Genomic DNA, 24,458 nt, shown 5'->3' on the forward strand with positions numbered 1-24,458 from the left:
GTCAGCTATATTCAGACGATGAACATGAAATGGATGATACAATGAACATGAAATGATGATGAAATGAAAAAAAAGGATGGGACATCAGGATAAAAGGTCGACAAATTTTGATTGCCACTAGAAAAAGGGGGGATGGGTAAGGTCGGGCAATTTAGCCTCTTGTGGCGGAGCGCAAAGGTTCCTACTCCTATCGAATACCACCGCAGGGTTCTTTAACGTGCGAAGAACATGACATCTTTCCCAACACGGTGCACCACTATGGTAACCGATCAGGTTTTCCGTAGTATATCCTAACAATCCCAGCATGTAACATGCCAGGGATACCCCCCATTCCACCATATGGGGCACACATACCAGTTGCTTCGTGGACAGAGCGCCTAGCCCCCCGGCTAGGTTCTTGAGCACTATTTAGTCGCCTTTTTCGACAAGCTTGGCGCTGCTGCAGGCCTATTCTTTTGACACCCGGACCTGCACGGGGTGGTATATGAAGTATTTTAAGTTTTGTATGAAATTGGTTTAAACGAAAGCGATACATTGATTTATTTCAACTATGGCCTGTATAACCAAACACCTTAAACGGTTTAAGAAGGATTACCATGAAATACTGATTGGAGGTTTTTTATATGCTAAATTCCAAATGTTTCTTGTAAATGAGACCACCTTAAGGCTCCTGTTTACTTTATCGTTTATCATTATCATACATCAAGTTTTTGTTCAACCCTTCTATTCTAATTTCTTACTGGTAACGTTATTATAGAATCTCTCAACTCTGAACGTTGATAATATTGGTTTCCACAGACTCTTTAAACCGGTTTGTGTGAAAAGTCAAGATGAAGAAAAACGATCATTTCTTCCACTACCGTTTGTCAACAAAGGTATAGATACAATTAATTTGGCTAACATCCTCCATCACAAAAACGTCACAAACAAAATTCTCCCCTATTTCAAAGACAAATCCATACCAATTATTTCATATTCCTATACTTCACTCATTGCATCCAAAATTTGCAATTATAAAAGGCCATTGCAGAACCTCGAGATTGAGGACTTCAAGGCTAAACCACCTGACTGTTCTTGCAAAATTTCTCCTTACAAATATGGTCGTTCTGGTCACGTTACGGGAGATTTAACCATAATCGAAAACAAATCTCGTCGTAATTTCCTTTCTAATGGTCCCGTGAACTATGTGCCATAAATTGGAATTATAACTTTAAAGTTCATATTGATGCCGTCGAGGACTATGCAAGAAAATGGATAAAACAAGACATTGATTCTCTGTCAGGGTGGTTAAAGTCCGTGAGGTCTTTAATTTTGAAACGAATGAAAGTTTTAGGTATGTCAATGAGTGCTTAAGCTACACCAGTTTGCAAAGACCCCGATGCAGCAAAAACATTGTCTACTATACATGACAAATATGTTGTCATACCAGCGGACAAAGCCCAAAACAATATTGTTTTTGTCTGCAAAACATTTTACATCAAATGTTTATTATCAGAGGTAGACGTACAAAATAATAGCAGTGATAAGACCTATACTGCTACCACATTCTCCAAAACAGAGATTGTGAAAAACCATAAATCTGTGCTATCCTCTTTTGGTCTCTCTACCAAGGACGATGATTGTGACTTACCGACTATGTACTGGATTCCTTAACTCCACAAAAATCGATACAAACAACGTTTCGAAGCTGCATATGCAAAATGTGCAACCAAACCTCTTTCAAAACTTTTAACTTATATACTCACAACTGTAAAATAGAGTCTGCAGTCCTACCACAACACTTGTTACTACCGTACTGGTATTAATTCAATGTGGATCCTAAAAAATTCGAAAGATCTTTTGGAGACAATCAGTTCAAGACTATTATTTGAATTTAATAGCATTAAAACCTATGATTTTTCAACACTGTATACTTCTATTCCCCATATTCAGTTAAAATCCCGCCTTAAACAATTTTTATACATCATTGTTTTTCCAAAAACGATGGTACACCTAGATACAAATATATAGTTCTTGGTAGTGATTCCACATACTTTGTAAGAAATAATTACAAATCATCTTCCAAATATACAGAGGAAGATGTTTTCGAAATGCTGGAATTTTTAATCGACAACACATTTATCCAGTGAAGTGGACGTGTTTTTCAACAAACGGTCGGCATTCCAAAGGGAACACATTGTGGTTCTTTACTTGCTGACCTTTTCCTTCATTCTTATGAGGCTGACTATAGGAAGAATATCGTTTGACTAGATCCTTTGATCTCACTTTCCGCAATATAGATGACGTATTATCTTTAAACAATCCTAATTTAGGGGGTTTGATACATCGCATCTACCCAAAAGAACTTGAGATAAAGGATACTACAGACACTGTGAAGTCAGCCTCATATCTTGACCTACACTTAGATATCGATGGTAAAGGAAAACTATTGACCAAACTTCACGACAAACGTGATGACAACATCCCTTCAGCACCTGCGTATGGAGTGTTCATATCACAACTCATACGTTATGCCAGAGCTTGCCGAAACTACGCAGACTTTTTGTATAGCGCAAGGACTCCAACAAATAGGGTTATGTTGCTACAAGATTAAAGTCATCACTACAGAAGTTTTATGGTCGTCATCATGAAAAACTCGTGGATCGTTATGGTGTATTCATCTACACCATGAAAACTGATTTATTCAACGGTTCGTGGTTTTCCTTTCCTCGTTTGTCTACTCCGGACTTGACGTTTTATGAGCAACTCGACGGGTGTTTCTAGAAAAGCAGAGGACGCTTACCCTACCGGTGCACTAAGGGCCATCTACCAGTCAAAATTGCGCATTATTGTGGGGTGAAATAAGCATCAATACATGAAAACTTAAACTATACTATTTATAGTTATTCACGCTACTGCCTCTTATATGCTTGCCAGTGTCTACTTGTAGTGTGACATTCTTCCGCACAAATACATACACACCAGATTACAAGATGCATCAAATCATAAAAACCAAATCAGTGCGAATTCTCAGTACCCTAAATTGTCTCTTTTGTACTTTCGCTTTTCAATTTTTTCATAAACTTCTGTCTCCTGCAATGGAGAACGCTGTCGTGTTTTGAGTCGCCAGGAATATTCGGATTGCAAGATTCAGGATGTTAATATTTTAGTGTTGATGTTACAGGTAAGTAGATTAATCAATAGACTTTCATGAAATTGGCAGGTAAATATTGATCGGGCCATTGAAAAGTGTTTAATAATAACACAAAGTTTTAACAGGCGACCCGGAAACCAGTGAGAGATAATTTAAATAATGCCCACGTGCTCAAATTTGCGTGTGCCACTTTCAGATTTGGATATGGCTTTTGAAATATGAAACACCAAAACTGTATATGAATACAATCCTCTGACTTTGGGCAAACACATGTAGCAAATTTATTTGGTGCTGTTGCTTCGAAACAAATGGGTATTCAATGAATGGTGAGAACTTTGAGAACAGCTTTACACCACAGGGCAGCTTAGGCCATATATCAACCAATGGTGACCCGTTTGTATTCAATTCATAATGAGGACACTCAGGACAACTTCATACTACAGGGCAGCCTGACATCAGCCAAAGGAGACCCGTGAGTATTTAAGGAATGATGAGGAGAGCCTAAAATTAGCTTAAAGAGATCAATGGGTATTAATTGAATGATTTTGACACTCAGCAAAGCGTCGGACCACAGGGAATCCTAACATCACTCAAAGAAGGCCAATATATATTTAATGAATGATGAGGACGACACTCGGGACAGCTTCACACAATAGAATAAAGAAATATACACACGAGTCTGCCATAATACACAAAATAGTTTTAATAGAAAACTGTGAGAAGATTTCTAATCAAAGATTAACCAAATATGCAAGATGAAGGAAATCTTCGAGAAAATCGATAATTTTATTGATGTTTTTTTTTCGAATTGTACCATTTTGTTACCATAGAATTTCTCCTTTTAAAGCAAACATATCAAATACTGTAAACATATAATTTTCGCGGATTTTGTCAAGTAAACACATTCGTGGGGATCAAAGTCACAGTGCCAAAAATATTGATTAGCGTTATAAAGTGCCAAAAATCAAAATCGCAGATACTATTTTAGAGGGTTTCTGTCCTGTACGAAAACAGCGAAATAAGAACACCGTGAAAATTAGTACATTTACAGTATACCAAAAATTGTCAGATCTAGGTGTGTTATAAATTTGTTAAGAAACTGGATGTGACTGGCGTGCGTATTTATCCGCGTTATCCGAGAAATGGACACAATGTACAGGATGTAGCTAACATATATATGACGCATGAACACGTGCATGTTGTATTCTTGCAGTTACAAAACTCTTTATCACCCAACGTGAGGTCGTGTGTGTTTGTGTGAGGTGGGTCAGCTGTTCCTATATGACATTTTTAATCAAATCAAGCGAACGTTTAAGAATCAGAACTGCGCACGGAATTGTAAATATATAGTAACTTATTACATTCACTCAATATTCACTTATTAGCTTCAGACCATACTTGTACGGATTAAATACGCTAATATATGTTACATGTATTACCCGAAACATGAAAGCACTTATTTGATTTTTACGAAATTCATCCTGATTCGAAAAAAACGTGATGAAATGTACTTTTTACTTGTCGTGCACAAAGTTTAATTATGTGGTTTGTTCGATACAAATACAGATGTAATTTGTTTAAAGGGGTGACTAATATCATATACATTCTATTAAGACAAAAACAAGCATGCTTTGACTTGAATAATTCAGTATCCTTCATTCTCTTCTACTCTCGAAAGTGTATCTTTGGATATTTACACGTCTATTTGCCGTTATAAATACCGGGTTTTGTACATATCAAATCGGGTACAATAACCAGTCTATATGGCCTTCTCTTTGATCTACCAAAGGATACAATAATGTTTATTAAAATATGAATATGTGAATGAACAGAAGAAGGTAACGATAAATCAATTAAAAAATCGATATTGTTAGCAAAACATAAGCATCTTCCCGTGCAAGTCCGGGTGTTAAAAGTATAGGCCTGCAGCAGCGCTAAGCTTGTCGTAAAAGGCGACTAAATAGTGCTCAGAACCCTAGCCGGGGGCTAGAGCGCTCTGCCCACAGAGCAACTTGGATGTGTACCCCAGGTGTGTTACATGCTGGGATTGTCAGCCTATAATACGGAAAACCTGACCGCAAACTATAGTGGTGCACCGTATTTGGAAAGATGCTACGTTCCTCGCACGTTTAAAAACCCTACTGTGGTATACTCCCGGAGTAGGAACCATAGGGCTCCGCCACAGGGGGCTAAATTGCCCGACCTTACCCATCCCCCCTTTTTCTAGTGGCAATCAAAATTTGTCGACCTTTTATCCTTGTGTCCCATCCTTTTTTTTTTATTTCATCATCATTTCATGTTCATTGTTCATGTTCATTGTATCATCCATTTCATGTTCATCGTCTGAATATAGCTGAAATATTGCTGCTCGGACGTTAAACCCCAACAAACAAATTTTTCATAAATATCAAATATAGAATAAAAATGAATAGGCCATGAAAATAAAATCCTGATAATCTAGCATATAAGACATTAGCGCCTATATATAATTACATTATTATTTATGAATTTTTAAAAAAATGACCGAAAAAGAATATTATACACATGCATTATACGTGTGCATGTAATACTAGTCTTCTTAATTTGTTATGCGTATATGATTTACAATTAATTCATCCCAGTTTACTGATCCTTATCTTTCTATTAACCAACATCGATGAAATATAGATAATGGCATCTCCATAGAAAAAATAAGATAATTGTGTAAATGGTGCTACATGCTGCTATTGAAATATGTTAGAGAAAATATTTATCAATGTGCATATTACCTTACACGCGTGTGCAAGGAGCACAACTGTTTTGAAGACGATTTAAAAAACTGGATCTGTCCAACAAGATGTAAGTACAACTCTTTGTTATTAGATAGTTTTGAATTAATGCTAGTCTGTGTAACTTGTTTTATAAAAAATATAAATATTTTTTTACAATTTCCCAGTAACTAGACAACATCACGCTGTGAAGACAACCACTCAAGTGATTTCTGGTTTTGTTTTTATTTTCTTTTGTAATGCCCCGAACATTTGTACTGCTCCGGAAAATTTACGTGCTTCTTGGTTTCCGGTTTTGTATAATATTGATTCAATTGTATGTCCGGAACACGTGTCGAAATTCATATCAATAAGTTGTTGACCCCGCACGCAGTAGTTTTTAACTTTTGATTATTTTTTATAAGATAGATAAGTTTCTCATTGAATTAATTGGTCTGATTATATTGCCGAACTTTGTGTAAATAGGTGTATTTTGAGCATTACAATGAACGTCCTATATATTAACCAGGTCACTAGTTTTGCCAATGTTTACATATAAACGTTAACGTTTAACGTTTAGATCGAGCTAATAAGTTCACAGTTTTGATTATAAAATGCTTGTCATTTTAAATTTATTTCTTAATAAGAAATACACACAATCTCTCCCTTTTTCAGGAAATAAGGATTACAAAAGAAGCTCATAACTAATGATTTAATGTTCCAAATAAGCAAGATGATTAATTTGTTACTCAAGGTAACTTTATTATATAGTGATGAGAATCTGATTGGACCATGACAAGTGATTATGCCGTTTGTTAGTCTTTTCGTGTGTCTGTTCATTCATTTGACCGCAGTATGCAGTAACTGTTCTACATAAATCAGTAGCGTCTCCAGTAATTCCGAAAAGGTGGGAAAATATGGCCTTTGAGGTAGCTCATTATTGGTAGTATCATTAATTTTCAATAAAATCGAATTAATTTTTTTTTTAAATATGATGGGGACCCTTGACCCCTCTTGGATCCAACTCTATTTTTGCTGAACTTCAATAAAGCTGTAATTATAGAACACATGTATGAAGTTTGGTACTATGGATATCCACTTCCTGTTTGAAGAGGACATATATTTCAAAGGTGTACATAGCTCTGCTCACCACAATTTCAGCCTAAAAACTCAATTCAGTGTTTTTCAAAGTGCAAATAAAATCTTGAAACAAAACAGCACCTTTAAACTAGCAGACAATAGTATTTCCATGATTGACACATTCATGTGTTGCAAAAAAGTCAACTAATATGTTATTGATAGTATGTATAATTTTTCCCCTCAGTATTTAAATTTCAACTACTGTAGGTATGTATATCGTGACTATACAATTAATCCTGTACATCTTTTTTTTTTCAGGAAACCAAAGAACGGAATTGTATCTTTAGAATTTCGTTTAGTTTGTTGCTACATCTACAAAATATAGAGAACTTTACAAATTTCTTATCTCATATGTAACCTGTTATATGTGTATGGGATTTTGCATTGAAATATTCATAATTTATATTGTCTGTACTAACATATTATATATCCTCAATGCCCATTTTAATGATTATAACAGCAATTTCAAAACAGTCAAAATAGGTTTGAACAATTTTTAAGTGAACATTTGAAAACAGTTAAACAAATATTTTGTAAAAAGATAAAATAACATTTTATCAAAATGTTTTACAAGTGTTTCTGAGATTTGTTTTGAAAATGTTTTTAAGAAAATGTTATTGAAGAACATTAAAATAATGTAGTGAAAGGTTATTGAAAACGTTATAACATTTCTGCAACCATACATTTTTACGTTTTAATGCTTTCAGTCTTCTGAAACGTTTCTAAAACATTTTTATTACGTTTTTGTGCTGGCTGATGTGGCATCAAAGCATTTGTGTGCATTTGTACAAAAGTTAGGACTAATCTAATTACTCTAACAGCATGAATGACTTATGCTGCAATTTACAGGATTAAGGTGATGATTAAAGCAGCACCTCTTTTTAAATAAAACTTTCAGATTTAAGGAAGGAATGTCTAATAAAAAGATACTAAAATGAAAATTAAACAGTTTTAATCAGTTGGAGATCTGCTTTTTAGCTCACCTCTCCCAGAGGGCAAGATTAGCTATTGCCATCAATGGGCGTCCATTGTCGTCGTCGTCTGGCACTAAATAGACCAATTAGAATCGAACCTAATATGAATGTTCCTTAGGGTATTATGCATAGAACTGATCTGGGGAGTTCTGATCCGTCGAAAAAAATTGCCGGTAAGAGGTAAAAGTCTTCAGCTAGCAATGATCATATTTTCTTATGAATCGGTCATCGTGTTGAAGTTATAGCGCTTTTCGACGTTTTTCGTTATTTTAAATGATAACTTTCAAAAATATTTTTTTTGACAGAGTACATATACTAGGCCAGTCAGAACCAAACTTCTAATGAAAGTTACTTAGGTTATTTTATATAGAAATAATATTGGGATTTTTGATCCATCGACAAATATTGACGCCGTTGATAACAATATAAAATAGATCAGACAGAAAATTTTGGCATATATCTAGAAAACCGTTAATTAAAGCCAAATTATGGCAGAGGTAAAAGCATGACGAGATCTATCTGTGGTCCAATTTTTGTGTAAATCTGTGAAGGCAATATTGGATTTATTGCCCTTTCTCCGTTCTTTCATTATGTTTAGTTTTTACCTTAAAAACCACTATTCTTCTGACATTACTAGACTATTTAGAACCAAATTTGATATGATTGTTTCTTAGGGTATTTCCCATAGAGCTGATGTGGTGATTTGCAGACCATCTATTCCAGTACAAAAATTCTGACTATTTCAAAATTATCAAACAATGTTCCATCACTTTATATGCTATATTTGGCTACAACGATCACGAACCACATTGTATCATATCAAAATATGATATTAAAAATTGCAAAACATGCAACATTCTTATAACAGACTCTAACTTCACCAGTTCCCTTACAATCAAAACCTTCCACACAAGAAGTCACAATGGCTTACGTTGCAAATCAACAAACTTAATATATGAATTAGAATGCAACTTTTGTAGTTTAGTATATCTCGGAGAAACGCAAGAACGATTAAACAAAAGAATGTGCGGTCATCGTTCGGGAATTAACATCACCAAATTCCCGACATTTTATCAACACTTAAATCAACAAGTTCATTCAATCCTCTCTATGAAAGTTCGTATTTTAGAGAAAAAATTACCATCCTACGAACAGTCCCGTTTTAAGTAAAAACTATCGTAAGGAAATAGAGGAGTACTGGTTACTCAGACTAGGTACTGCAATACCTTACGGATGCAATGACAACATCAAAAGTATAGGAAACTTTTCAAGCCAAGTCAAGAACATTTTTATAACAATAGCATAAATGTGATGAATTTATTTGACAAAAATCTTAGACGGGAAAGGAGTAACTGCCATCGCCACTATACGCCACCTAAGTTACATGTTGTCTCCATAGATGAATATAATAGCATTAAAACCTATGATTTTTCAACACTGTATACTTCTATTCCCCATACTCAGTTAAAATCCCGACTTAAAAACATTATACATCGTTGGTTTTTTTTCCAAAAAAGATGTTACACCTAGATACAAATATATAGATCTTGGTAGAGATTCCTCATACCTTGTAAGAAATAATTCTAAATCATCTCCCAAATATACAGAGGAAGATGTTTTCGATATGCTGGAATTTTTAATCGACAACATATTTGTCCAGTGTAGTGGACGTGTTTTTCAACAAACGGTCGGCATTCCGATGGGAACAAATTGTGCTCTTTTACTTGCTGACCTTTTCCTTCACTCTTATGAGGCTGACTTTATAGCTTATCTGATCCGAAAGAAAGAAGCTCGTTTAGCTAGATCCTTTAATCTCAGTTTCCGCTATGTAGATGACGTATTATCTTTAAACAATCCTAATTTCGGGGATTGGATACATTGCATTTACCCAAAAGAACTTGAGATAAAGGATACTACAGACACTGTGAAGTCAGCCTCATATCTTGACCTACACTTAGAACTCGATGGTAGAGTAAAACTATTGACCAAACTTCACGACAAATGTAATGACTTTTCATTCAAAATTGTCAACTTGCCTTTCATCTGTGGCAACATCCCTTCAGCACCTGCGTATGGAGTGTTCACATCACAACTCATACGTTATGTCAGAGCTTGCCGAAACTACGCCGACTTTTTGTATCTCGCTAGAACTCTTACAAATAGGCTTCTTGAACAGGGTCATGTTGCTACAAGATTGAAGTCATCACTAAAGAAGTTTTATGGTCGTCATCATGAACTCGTGGATCGTTATGGTGTATCCATCTGCACGATGAAAACTGTTTTATATAACGGGTCAAAGTTTTCCTTTCCTCGTTTGTCTACCCCGGACTTGACTTTTTATGCGCAACTCGGCGGGCGTTTCTAGAAAAGCAGAGGACGCTTACCCTACAGGTGCATTTGGTCTATGCTCCAAGTTTCCCAGAGTGCGAGTTGCTCATTTGCTTTTGTTACTTTTTATGTGTGATTTTAGTTACTATATGTTCTTTGTTGTGTGTGTCTGTTTTCCATGTCTGGTCTTTGTCCCTGGATTACATTCTTCTGATTACCGCTATAACCTTTGTTCCCTTGATTTCTCTTTGATATGTCAAATAACCTGGGTGCTGTATGTAAAAATAGAACTATGGGTCAGACAAGAGTTTTTGCACAGATTTTCAAAACCGTTAGGTTTAGCTGACATTGGTTTAAAGAGTGCATCGTGTTGAGATCTGTCTGTGGTAAAATTTTCTTGTAATTCTTTAGGTTTTGTTGGAGTTACTTTCTTCTTGCTATTTTTCATGTTATCACTTTCAAATATTTTCTGTTCAGAAACTACTGGACAAAACGTAATAAAAATTGATATGATAGTTCCTAAGGTATGAGCGAAGTGTTGTTTAAGAAAAATAAAAGGCCAAATTTCCAAAATAGAATGTTGCTTATCAAGCCAGGTGAGCGATTCAGTTTCTTTGGAACTTGAAGTTATATTATACAAAATCTGAATTGAAATACACGTATCCACCCTATTTTGATCCCGAGCCCGATCTTAAATAACTTGACCTACACATATCGCACGGTAAGGAGTTAGATAGAACCAAATATCTCATTACACATGAACATTAATTCGGTATCGAAATTTATACCAGCTGGCGATTGTTATGTCGTTAATTATCTGTGAGAAAGTGAAAAAGTACGTATCCGTCAACTTAGTTGACAAGTGAATCTATATAAAGATGTAGCTTTTGAGAAACGGAGCAATTCTTGATAATGTAATTTGCAAAATTCGAATGACTCTTCATAAAATGTAGGTATTACAAGTTGACAAGTGAATCCATATAGAGATATAGCTTTTGAGACACGTAACAATTCTTAATAATGTAATTTGCAAAATTCGAATGACTCTTCATAAAATGTAGGTATTACATTTGGATCTTTTGTTAGATGTTCCGATTGCAACCCGACTTGAAATGCGTTATTCATCCACAGAAATGTTTAACAATTTATGCAACTTTACGAGATATTCCGACTTTTGCCAATTAGTTACATGTACGTAATATTCACCTCCAGTATGAATTTTATATGTAACTACTGTTGATGTATTTATTAAAGTAAGTATGCGTTGAATCGCTTACTTAAGGTAAAAGAGTTACCTTTTGTTTGAAAAACGTTGAAATCTGTTCAAACAAAAGTAACATATTATTACAGGAAACAAGTCAGAGCAGGGACTTAAACCCGTTCTATGAACTTAGACCATGTAAACAAGCTTTTTGGCACACAGTCTGCAAAAGTATGGTTTGTGTTCGTTTTTTGGTAATCGCCCCGTGCAGGTCCGAGTGTTAAAAGAATAGGTCTGCAGCAGCGCTAAGCTTGTCGTAAAAGGCGACTAAATAGTGCTCAGAACCCTAGCCGGGGGCTTCCAAATATCATGTTTGGCTTGGACGAAAATGAAAAATTGGATTATGTGTTCAGCATTACACAATAACAATACCCGAACAACGAAACATATAATTGTACACAATATATTGACATATTCGCTTAACTTTTATATCGAAATACTTTGTTTTGAAAATGCACGTTTTTTTATGATAGATTTAGTTTTGCAAAAATTCATAGTTTGTGTGGGTCTTTCTGCACTGTTTTACTCATCAAATGTAAACGTAAGTCAAACTATAGAATAATATTCGATCAAGTTACTGGTCATTCAATGTCAATACTTATCCTTGGATAGACTCAAAATGAACAAAGAAATAATATATTTCAATCAGAAGGGAATAGAAAAGCAAAGAATGGAAATAATTGCATCATATTAATGGTGTATCTATAATTGAAAATCAAACCAAAGCTATACTTAACATAACTTACATTAGACATTGCAATATTTTCCGAAACAGAATTTACACGTTGTGTGTACCTTTGGATTCGTATAACAATATTTGCATTCATTTAAAGGGCAAATAAGGTTATTTAAAATTGCATTTTCCCATGCTTTGCCAGGGGTTTTAAGGCATATTTCAGATGACGAAGAGTCTGCGTCATCAATAACTACAGTATTAGTGACGTCAGCGAGAACCCGGAAATTGTATATATCTAGAGATGGGACCTTTCCACTGTGACCACCGTCAATAGATATGAAATTACATTTTATAGACGAATTATTGTTATGAAATAGTGGAATTGTCTTTGTTGAATCACCTTTTATGATTGATATTCTAATGTTAGGGAATAAACTTTCAATGAACTGTTTACCAACATCACATCGCCGATCGACACACATATCAAAAGAAACAATATTTAAATCTCCATTAAAAAGAGCAGCCCACATCAGTGCTGAATGACCACCGTTAAAACCGGTCTCACAAATTCTTTTAATTTCATGTTTATGAGTTTGAATGTGTTTAAAATATGCATTTAATTGAGGTAATCTATAAAAAACGGAACTGTCGTGATTCCAGATGTTACCATCAATTTTGTTATCATTGTCTTTTTGTACTGCAGTTAGCTTACGTAGTAAAGGTCCCCATTTGTTTAGCCATTGGCGAAACTCGTATGATGAATATGTTTCATTATTTAAATCAATGGCTTTTGACACTTTATAATCAATTGCTTCAACTTTGTTTTCAATATCCGAACGGGTCATTATCACCATCTCTTTAAGCAGAAAAATTAAAAAGAGGAAAAAGAAAGCAAAGCACAATATGTCTCTTGGTTTAGGCATAATCATATTTGAAAGTACAGAAACAGTTTAAAATGTTTGTTTGTCAATTTAGTTTAAAATGAAAATTATCGGTGCGTAACATTCTGTCGTCATGGAAGTGCAAGAATAAACGTTATATACGATTGGTATTTGTGTATTGTCGTAATAAATCTTCAACCATCGAAATACAGAAAGAAATGTAACCCTTCTGTTTTCTGCACAATAAACCGAAAAAAAAAAGAAAGTTAAGCTTAAAAATGGAATTTTCTAAAAAATTTAAAATTTGTGTAAATCAATTATATCATTATATTTTGAATTAATTTATGACATATCGGTTATTAAAGAAGTTGGGGGCAAAACCGGGGATACAAACGGTTAGAGATCATTGGACCAAACAACAACACAAATCAACCTTGACCAAATGAAATCACAAACAGTGGAAAACCCGATAAAAAAAGTTCACAAAAGGGACAAAGAAACAATATATATACATATATAGAAAGGTCTGAAAAATTTCCAACGATGTTAGAACTGTCAAATTTGCGATGCAAATTTGTGGTCGTTCCCTCCACGGGACTCGAACTCGTACTGCTGTGACATCTATGGCAACACCGCCTGCACAAAATCCAGCACCTTAGACCACTCAGCCAGCTAGGCTATATAAAATATAGTATTCACTGGCCGGGTCATTCCTCCTCGTAGGATTAATCTAGGGCTGTAACTTAGTACACGATGTATGGTAGTACGGGACAGTTCATGTATTACCATATATCGTGAATTCTCCTCGATTTGTTGTCTATCTATAATTACTTTCCTAAAAATCTTGAAAAAAGGAAACAACGAAAACTCAGAAGTTATCTTGTACTTTATTTCGCGATAAGACAAGGGGGATTGCTTTAAATCAAATTCAATGACAAACGCAAAGACTATGGTATTTATATTTTCACAATCTTTTCTGTTGCTCTAACTTTTGGTCATCACCATGACTTGATATTAAAACTATTAAGTAAAATTTCCAAGCGTCATCAATTTGGCTTTTGTCACTTCTTTATTACTGGACTTGACATATAATGTTGCAAAGAGCAGAAACCTTGAGCGTCATAATTTTTCCAATGGTTTTGATACTAATAGCTACTTGCTTCCGTGTGTACTTAATAGTTCCTTACCCTAAACCTTAAAAAAGCACTAACCCTTACATTAGTACTAGCAAAAGTCCTAACCGCAAGAATTGTATTGATTGTGGATAAATGTATGATTTTATTTGCTTTTTGCAGTAACTACATTTAAAGACGTTTCAAGTTATCACTTAAAGCGGTTGTTTTTCCACTATGCAAACACAGGATATATAACAATATGTGACATTTTTTTTTTGGTCCCTCTATCAATTTTATATTATGTTCGGTCTGAGGAATCTAAAATACAGACAATACTTTATACACATGTTTGTAATTTTGCATAACGATTCGGTTTTAAAAGTTGAACAAACTATATAATTTGTATCCTGTAATTATCAAAATGAACAAAAGAGACTGTCACCATATAATATACACAACTATTTTGTTGCAACTAATAATAACTTGTTTCCTAAAATCTCCATTTTAATGTTTTGATTAATGACTAGATACGATGTTTCTTCGTTTGGCAGTCTCAAGTGAAATACTAATTGTTATGCCTATAAAAATGAAAGTGTATAATGAATTAATTTTTACACTAATTGTTTTACTCTAGAACAATGTAAATGATATGGAGTCATGTGCTTACAACATATATTGCTTTTACTCCGTTTCTTATGAATTTGACCAATCTGCACCATGAAAACTGATTTGTTCAACGTGTCATAGACTTCCATTCCTCTTTCACATACCCTGGACTCGACTTTTTATGAGAACCTGGGTGAGTGTTTCCAGAAAACGCTTACGCTACCGGTGCACATGGTTCATGGTCCCTGTTTTTAGTGTAGTCAGAGTTGCTCTTTCCTTTTGTTTGTTTGTATCATTTTGCTTTTATGTTATTTGTTGTCGGTTTTCCGTCTCTTGTCTTTGTTCTTTTGATTAGAATCTTGGTATCCTTGATAAATCTTACTAAGTTGATGTTAACAATGAACACAATTATCGTATTACGTTTATTTCACATTCCCATTTAACGAAAAAATATTATGCTTACTTAAACATGATTATTTTTTTAATCAAACTGCAAAATGTTTCAATAGATAACAACGAGTATTAACGTCAACTAACGAAAGAAAAATAATGAACAAATTCAAACAAACTTGTGCATTTCTGAAAGGACACTAGAATGTTCGTTTGTTAAAATCAATATGATATAAGACGTCGTCAAGTGCAGAACCACGTTTCACTCATTCCTAAATATAAGATGTGCATGTCAGTTATATTATTAAATTCCCGTCCTTTTGACATATTCATGTGTTTAAATATCGTTTTTTGTTTCTTGTTTTTTGTTTTTGTTTTTGTTTTTTTGGTTTTTTTTGGTCAAATCAAAGTAACAAAAAATGTTCCTTTTTTACTTTAACTCCTGAACAATTGTGTTAAATTTCCTTTTAATTTAAAACACAATAAGCAAAAACTATATTTAATATAATATAAAATCAATGAAGCGCTTTCAAACAAGAGTTATCGGTATCTTTACATTAACTTAAAAATACGTAAACAGGGCTGATAGAAAATGTCTGCATCTAGTTTGGTTGTCCTAACACGCAAATGGTATTGGAAAAGTGTGAAAAATATCAGTAATAAAAAACACCTATATAAGAATAATTTTGTATTTTCTTTTATTCAAATATGGAATAATTATTTTCAGCATATAGTGTTTGATACTTTACCTAAAGCATATCTTATTTGTAGTTGGCTACAGCAAAATACAAACATCATAATATTAGTTTACAACAAGTTACAAATGGAACTTATTCAGTTTGTGTGTATGATTCCCAAAGGAAGATTTTTCATATTGACATCAAGTATGAAATTCAAGGGAATTTATCTATCATATTTTGGAGACTCACAATACAAAATGGGGATAATTCCACCTGGATGTTTACAATCTTTCAGATCACGACTAATGTCAGGATCTGATGTCATATACTTACCACGCAAAAGAGGGCAGGCACGATCAGTTAACAATGAAAAAGATGTATTGAATTTACTTCGAAGGTATTGGCCTAACCTTAAAATAGTTAATTTAACAAACAATTGGAAACAAGATAAACAGCATTTTATTTCAGCTAAAATCATTATAGGCCCCCATGGAGGAGCTATGTCTAATATGATCTTTGCTCCAACCAATACAACAATTGTTGAATTTTTACCAATTGTACGTTTAAAACTAGCTTCGAAAAATGAACGGCCATGCTACCTTGGTTTAGCCAAAGGGCTCGGTTTTTCATATACTGCGGTTGAACCTGAAATATTTTCTTTTGAAAGTGCTATGAAGATATCGTTACCACAACTGGAAACTGTGGTGAAACAAGTATTTAGTGACATGTCGTAAATAAGCACGCTGAAGTTTAGTTTCTATAACAAAACAAAAATAACGAATAGGACTGTGTTGATGTTGTAACATTTAGGATACGTTACATTAATATTTAGTACAATAGTTTCAGACCATGATGATTCAAATTATAAGTACTTGCATGCATTCTTGTTTTTGAAAATAAGAATTTGGACGGAAATACATGTGCCACAATTACCCATATATATTGCGTCATTTTTAAGAATTTTGACAAAAATGTTTTTGTTGCAACCCACTTGGTAAAAATAGTTGACAATTTTAACATTTTACACAATATTTACAGATTATTATTAAAATCAAAAGTGCTTCAACCCATACAATTTGTGAAAATGTGTCATTTTGAAAAAAATTAGGACTGAAATATATGTGTTGCAGCTAACAACATTATATAAGTATTAACAATTGTAACATTTTCTACAAATAATTCCTACCACTGAAGTTGAAAGTGCTTTTACTCGTGAATTTTGTAAAAATATGTCAGTTTGAAGAATTTGGACTGAAATAAAGGTGTCGCAGCTACTCAATTTCCTTTAGTATTAACACCTTTCTAGACGTAGAAAATAATAACACCATTAAGACAGAACGGCTACAACACTCCCCAAAGAAGAGATAGTTGAAAACCATAAATTTGTGCTATCCTCTTTTGGTCTCTCTACCAAAGACAATGATTGTGATCTACCGTCTTTTGTACTGGATTCCTAAACTCTATAAGAATCCATACAAACAACGCTACATAGCTTGATCTCCAACATGTGCCACCGAACCTCTTTCAAAACTTTTAACTTATATACTCACAGCTGTCGAAATGGGCCTTCAGTCCTACCATGACACTTGTCACTACTTGAAACCCTCAATTCAATATTATTACCAATATACATTTGAAATGAAACCTATGATTTTTCAACTATGTATACTTCTATTCTGCATACTCAGTCAAAATCCCGACTCAAAAACATTATACATCGTTGTTTCTCCAAATAAGACGATAGACCTAGATGCCAATATGTAGTACTTGGTAGATATTTCTCGTATTCTGTAAGAAACAGATTTCAAATCAACTTCCAAATGTATCGAAAAATATGTTTTTAAAATGCTGGAAATTTGATCGACAACATGTTTCCATTTTTTTGGACACGTTTACAACAAATGGTCATCATTCCAATGGGAACAAATTGTGCTTTTCTATTAGCTGACCTATTCCTTTACTCTTATCAGACTGACTTCGTTAAGGCAGATCTTCAGTTTCCGCTATATAGATGACGTATCGTCGTTAAACAATCCTAGTTTCGAGGATATTATACATCGCATCTGCCACCAAAGAACTTGTAATAAAGGATATTAAAGTCAGCTTAATATATTGAGTTAGAGATCAATGGTAAAAAAAACTAAACGTTTACAACATGTTATCCATATTAAGATATCGTTTTATATCTCTCGAGAGCTCATATTCGGAAGTTTGTTTGAGGGTCTGGTTCCTTGGTGCAGAATTGAGTGGGTAGGACGTAAATCTGAAAATTCGTATAAGATTGACAGATAAGTAGAACGATAAGTAAACGGTCGATCCATAAGGTCATTTACAGATGCGACCCGAACAACTGAAGTTTGAGAAAGATGAACAAATGTGCATATTGGACATGTAGGGTCTTCACAAATGGGAACGTTCCTACAAAACATGGCGAATAGACAGTTGTTATCGACCTTTGTCAAACATGTTGAAATTCGGGGAGCCAGTTAAATCATTGTTTCGACGGTTTGCAACGAAGAATCCAGAAACGTTGCTTTAATTATCTCGTGTTATGTAGGGAGTTGCGCTTAATCCGTGGTGTTTCGTAGAAGCATTAATTACTCTCCATGGCTTATCGTCAGGTAATTGATCGGCTTGTTTCTAAAGCATTTTGTGCTTTCTTGAGTCCATCGGTTAAATTGAAATGTTCTTTAGACTTGCCAGCGGCCATGGTATCATCAAGGCGAGTAGCTAGCGATGCGCAATCTTGGATAACTCGTAAATGTACCTTAAACGCCCAATGAATGACTTCAAATCAGTAACGGCTATTGAAGCTCGGCGTGTCGATGACACAGTAATTCTATGGTGGTACGACGAGTTGTTACGTGAGAATTGCGTTATGCGCACTTTGTGCTGAGGAGGTGGACAGGCCTCATGTTTACTTCTGCTTTAAGAGGACCCAATGCACTGCTGTAACCTTTAAAGTTTGTATCTAAACACTGTCAAATTCTGACGATGTCTGCGACACACGCAATATTTAGATTTTTGCGATTAATGACGGCTTTAAAATTCCAATTTTGTTTTATTTTTGTTTTAGATTTGGTTTTGTTCAAGTGGGCTCTATAAAAGTTAATTAAATTATTATTATAACAAATTGCAGGGATATAAATGAGAATTAAACATTTTGTTATGTTTGCACTGACACCCCCCCCCACACACACACTGAGTTATTGGTATGTTCGACCTTTTATGAAACGTTTTCACCGCCAGAAATACAATGTAACATACGCTCGATGATCATCGAGTTCCTTGAAATAAACCCTTGTTCAAATATCTACCTCATTTTGTAAAACCAAGACCAAAAATTCGCCTTTCCTGTATCTGTACCGCCTCGATTTTGTATCCCCGGTATTCACGTATCCATATTTCCAAAATGTGTGCCTATACACGGTGTCATTTAACAATCCAAACATTTGCTTGATACAATTTCTCGTTGCGGCTCGCATAATTTTGGAGTCTTTTGATGCTTTTACTTCTTTTACGAATGAACTCAGTGCTTGTGACATTTCCAATTTGATAGGCGCTAGTGCATGTGAATGCAATTCAATGTCGCAGCGTTGTTAAACGTATTTGATAGGTCACCTCGAGTTTATCTTAACTATGTAAGAACAACAAAGATTTCAAGTCAGGGATTTAGCTCATCATCTTCATGAATCGTTAACCCGTGATTAGATATACTAGAACCAGGGCAGTGCATGTTGTTTTCAACAAAAGCCATGAGTTTCCGATACTAGTCCTGGGGCCTCTCATCGGGTAAAGTCTATGAAGAGAGCCTGTCGATTGAAAACCGTAGCAAAGTAAAATTGTCTCCGAAATAATTTTCTACAGACGTGCAGTTTTTCAGAACAGTGTTTCTTGAAACCACTGGACAACATAATTTGCAATTTGCACTGACATAACTTCAGGCTCATTAACTTTTTGTTGACTAGTACGTCTTAATGCCTTGAAACCTGATCACCATCATCTACAAACCCACGGTTTGGGGCAGGTTCAGTTCATTTTTTATCTTAGCCTTAAAAAAACAAATTGTGTTCAGTTATACTCCACGACATACGAATATTCCCTTTTTTCAAACATACAGCACTATACCGAATACCCATCAATTAAATATCAATCAAAACTCCATATGTAAACTTCCATTTTTTTGTCCATTTAGCAATTAGAACTAAACATAATTGTTCACTGACTTTTTCTTATCAAGTATTATCTATCTGGAAGTTTTGATAAAAAATAAAACGATCAGCATACGTCATTAAATAATACTGAAATATTATCGAAGTCAATATCAGAACGCTTCACTTTGTTTATTTTAAGATTATATAGCTTCAACGCAAATACAAGGATATATATAGTATGGTTGCCATCTAGGGATTTTAAAAAGCAGAAATCCAGAAATGTGCGTCCCATGTGTAAAGCACCGTATTGAACCAGTTAGTCTTCCCGAATGTTTGTCATTCGATATATGATTTATCACTCATTGCATCTGTTTTGGTTTATCTCTTCTGTTTTTATGTGTGTATGTGTGTTTGTGTGTGTGTTACGGATAATAAATTAAGCAACTCCGAAGCAGAATAGCAAGCATTTTCTTTAAGTGACATTGCATTTTATGAACAAAAAAAGATGTAGCACCTGAGAATAAGAAGTTCTAAAATTGATCAATGCTTACATTGAGCGACCTTTACGTTTTAAAGCAACGAAATGTTTATGTTGTCCAGTTCTGCTATAAAGGCAATATGTGCGGCATTATACATCTCAAAATTCTTTTTTTTTTTTTTTTTTTTTTTTAACAACAAATAATATTCTTTATTATCAATAAAGCTTGTTACAGTTTACGTCAGAAGTCCAAGCACCTTCTGACGCTCCCTGTTCATGATCACTAGTTACCCAGGGTAGTAAAAAGTGTCAAAATAAAATATTTCAAACATAAATTTACTAATACATAAATACATTCAACTTAACATACAATATCACTTCTAATAGTTGTTTGATACATAATTTTTGATGAATATTAATTTTGAATTACTATTAACTGAGTTAATTGTAGTCTTCAATTCTTTAACAAAGATATCAAAAGTATTAACATGTTTGGTTCTATGTTCAGATACATAGTATGCTTTATAAATAGAAAAACCTATTATAGTTAATAAGAGATTTAACCAAAAATATGTTTCATCAAATATTTTATATCCCAAAACAAGATGTTTTAAAGTAATCTCAAAATTCATGTTACATACACAAAGAATTTCTTGTATTTTTGTCCAAAAATTATCTAAGCACGAACAGGATATAAAGTAGTGAAGATAATCTTCGTCTTCATTACAGAAATTGCACTGAATATTTTGAGTTATTTTCCACTTACATAATAGTTTTCTGTTAGGAATTATGAATTGTAGAAGTTTCCATCGAAACATCTTCAATTTGTTTTCTTGTAAATAACCAGAAATAAAATTATAAATGTTTGGCATAAAAAACACGTCTTTTATATCAAAAATTCTTAACCATTTGCTTACTCCAATACAGGATTCAAATTTTTTAACTATAAATGATTCATACAATATCTTGTTCGAAATATTTTTTACATTTATATCTATATTTCTCCAACAAATTTGAAATCTTTTAAAATGAACCACACTCTTTACAGAATTTTCTGATGATAAAGATTGTTTCCATTCGAAAGGTATGGCTTTTTTCAAAGTTTGAATTTCTGCTATCCAGTTAGATTTGTTTTTCAATTTACTTAAAATGATTTCTTGAGATATGCATCCATTTGCATCTATTATGTCATTTATATAAATTATATTACTTTTAATCCAATTATCAAAAATTACAGGTTTATTTTCAAATTTAATATATTTATTATTCCATAATATTTGTTTTCTTATTTCTGTGAATGTAGTAGGTTTTTCTTGATTGCCCCCACCTGATAAATTCCAACATTTTAATACTTCTTTGTAAAAACCAGGAATATCTTTAAAATATTTATGTTTTATACTATTATCATTATTCGTCATAAAAATTAACCAATTTGTACCAATACCATTAAAATATTTATGAGGAATAACCTTCCAATTTACAATTTCTCCGATAGCTAATCTTTGCACCCACGCGGCTTTCAATGAACAAAAATAACTCCTTATGTCTACCATTCGCAATCCCCCTACTTCATATCTACCAATAATTGTGTTTCGTTTTACTTTATCGGGTTTATTATCCCATATAAATTTAAAACATCTACTTTCTATTTCTTTAATGTACACTTCTGGTACGATACAAGTGGACCCTATGTATGTAAAAATTGGCAAGACAAGTGTTTTTGTTATCAAAATTTTTCCTAAAATTGTTAGGTTTCTCTTTCCCCATGTATCAAAAAGTCTATTCATCTTATTTATTCTATTTTCCCAATTTAATTTTTCACATTCTCCCCTACAATAGCCAAAATATACCCCCAGAGCTTTTACTGGATTTATAGTCCAACTAATTCCTGCAACTTTATCTTTACAAGATTTTAACTTCCCTACCCATATTCCCTCCGTCTTGTTTCGATTTAATTTTAACCCAGAAAAAGACCCAAAAATTTCAATTTCGTTCATAGCAAATTCTATTTCTTGCTTTGAGCTACATAACAGAGTAGTATCGTCTGCTAACTGAGAAATTTTTATACTATGATTTCTTTGGTCTAATTTGATATTGATACCTTTGATGTCATTATTACTTCGTATTCGTGATGCCATTATTTCTACAGATAATACAAATAAAAGAGCAGATAAAGGACATCCTTGGCGTATTCCCCTTGTGTTTTTAAATATTTCAGAAATCCATCCATTATTAGTGACACAAGTTTGAATACCATTATACAACGTTTAAACCCACGATATAAATGAATCATTAAAACCAAAATGTTTAAGAACAGTTAACATGAAGTTCCATTCTAGGGAATCAAACGCTTTTGAAAAATCAACAAATACAATTGCCCCTTCTATTTTATATAACTCTGTGTAGTCGATAATATCTTGTATTTGCCGCAGGTTGAAACCAATAAAACGATTTTTAACATAACCAGTCTGATCTTCATTAATGATATCAAGTAAAATTTGTTTTAACCTTTGAGCCAGAATATATGACAGAAGTTTCAAATCCACGTTTAAGAGCGAAATTGGGCGATAATTATCCAAAGACAAAGGATCTCCCTTTTTAAATAAAAGTGTTAATACACTTGTACGTTGTGAATATGTGAGGGTTTGGTTTCTATAGCCAGTATTTAAAACCGAAACTATAATATTTTTCAATTTCCCCCGAAATTTTCTGTAAAATTCGACAGTTAGTCCGTCTAAACCAGGTGACCTATTAAGCTTCATTTTAAAAATAGCGTTAGTACATTCGTCTAATGTTATTTCTCCGTCACAATTAGATTTGTCAATTTCACCTATTTTAGGATCAAGATTAGTATTAAATATGTATTGGTCACTAAGTATTTTGTCTGGATAAGAAGATGAATATAAATTTTCATAATAATTTTTAATATTTGTTAGCAACTCCCCCTGATCTGTTAGAATGTTTCCATCCCCGGACATTAATTTGTTAATTGATTTCTTAATTTGTCTCTGTTTTTCTAAACCAAGAAAATACGAATTATTTTTTTCACCAAGTTCAATCCATTTTTCCCTAGATCTGATTTGTGCCCCTTTTGCCTTTTCATCGTAAATTTTACCAATTTCAATTTCAAGATTATTAATTTCCTTATCTGTAATATCTGAATCTACGTCTTGTTCATCCCTTACCTTCAACTTATGTCCCAATTTTTTCTCAAGAAGTTTCAAATTTTCCCTAGTTGTTTTTGCTTTATTTCTGCAATATTCAACAGTTATCTCCCTTACCTCAATTTTGAAAACATCCCATGCCAATTGTATGTCATTAGTATTTTGTTTATCTTTAAAACACTTATCAATTAATAGATTAATCGTATTTACATAAACATCATCATTTAAAACCGATTTATTTATCTTCCAATAACCCCTCACTTTTTCTGACGCACCGGTCTTAAACTTTAAAAATATGCTCTGATGATCTGTATAATTAATGACAGCTGGCTTAATTTTACAACATTCTACATACGGGATAAAATCTTTTCCGATCAATATCATATCTATGCGACTCGCTTGAGACTTATCCTTTCTCCGCCAAGTAAATTGTTGTTTATTTTCATTTAAAAGTCTCCAGATATCAGTTAACTTATTTTCGTTTATTAAAACTTTAAGACTATTAACTGGTTGGTTATTTTGTGTCCCTACTCTAATACTTTTCCTATCAATACTTTTGAAATTATCGTTAAAATCACCCCCCAATATAGGAATTCCAATCCCATGTTCTTTAAGCATACTATTTACTTTTTTAAAAAATGCATTTCTACTAGTTTTACAATTAGGCGCATATAAACATAATAAAGAGAATATACAATTATCTATTTCAATATTAATCAAAATGATCCTAC

This window comes from Perna viridis, chromosome 12, assembly GCF_037379345.1.
Source record: "Perna viridis isolate PV_CMFRI_1.1 ecotype Kerala chromosome 12, ASM3737934v1, whole genome shotgun sequence".
Classification (NCBI taxonomy): Eukaryota; Metazoa; Mollusca; class Bivalvia; order Mytilida; family Mytilidae; genus Perna; species Perna viridis.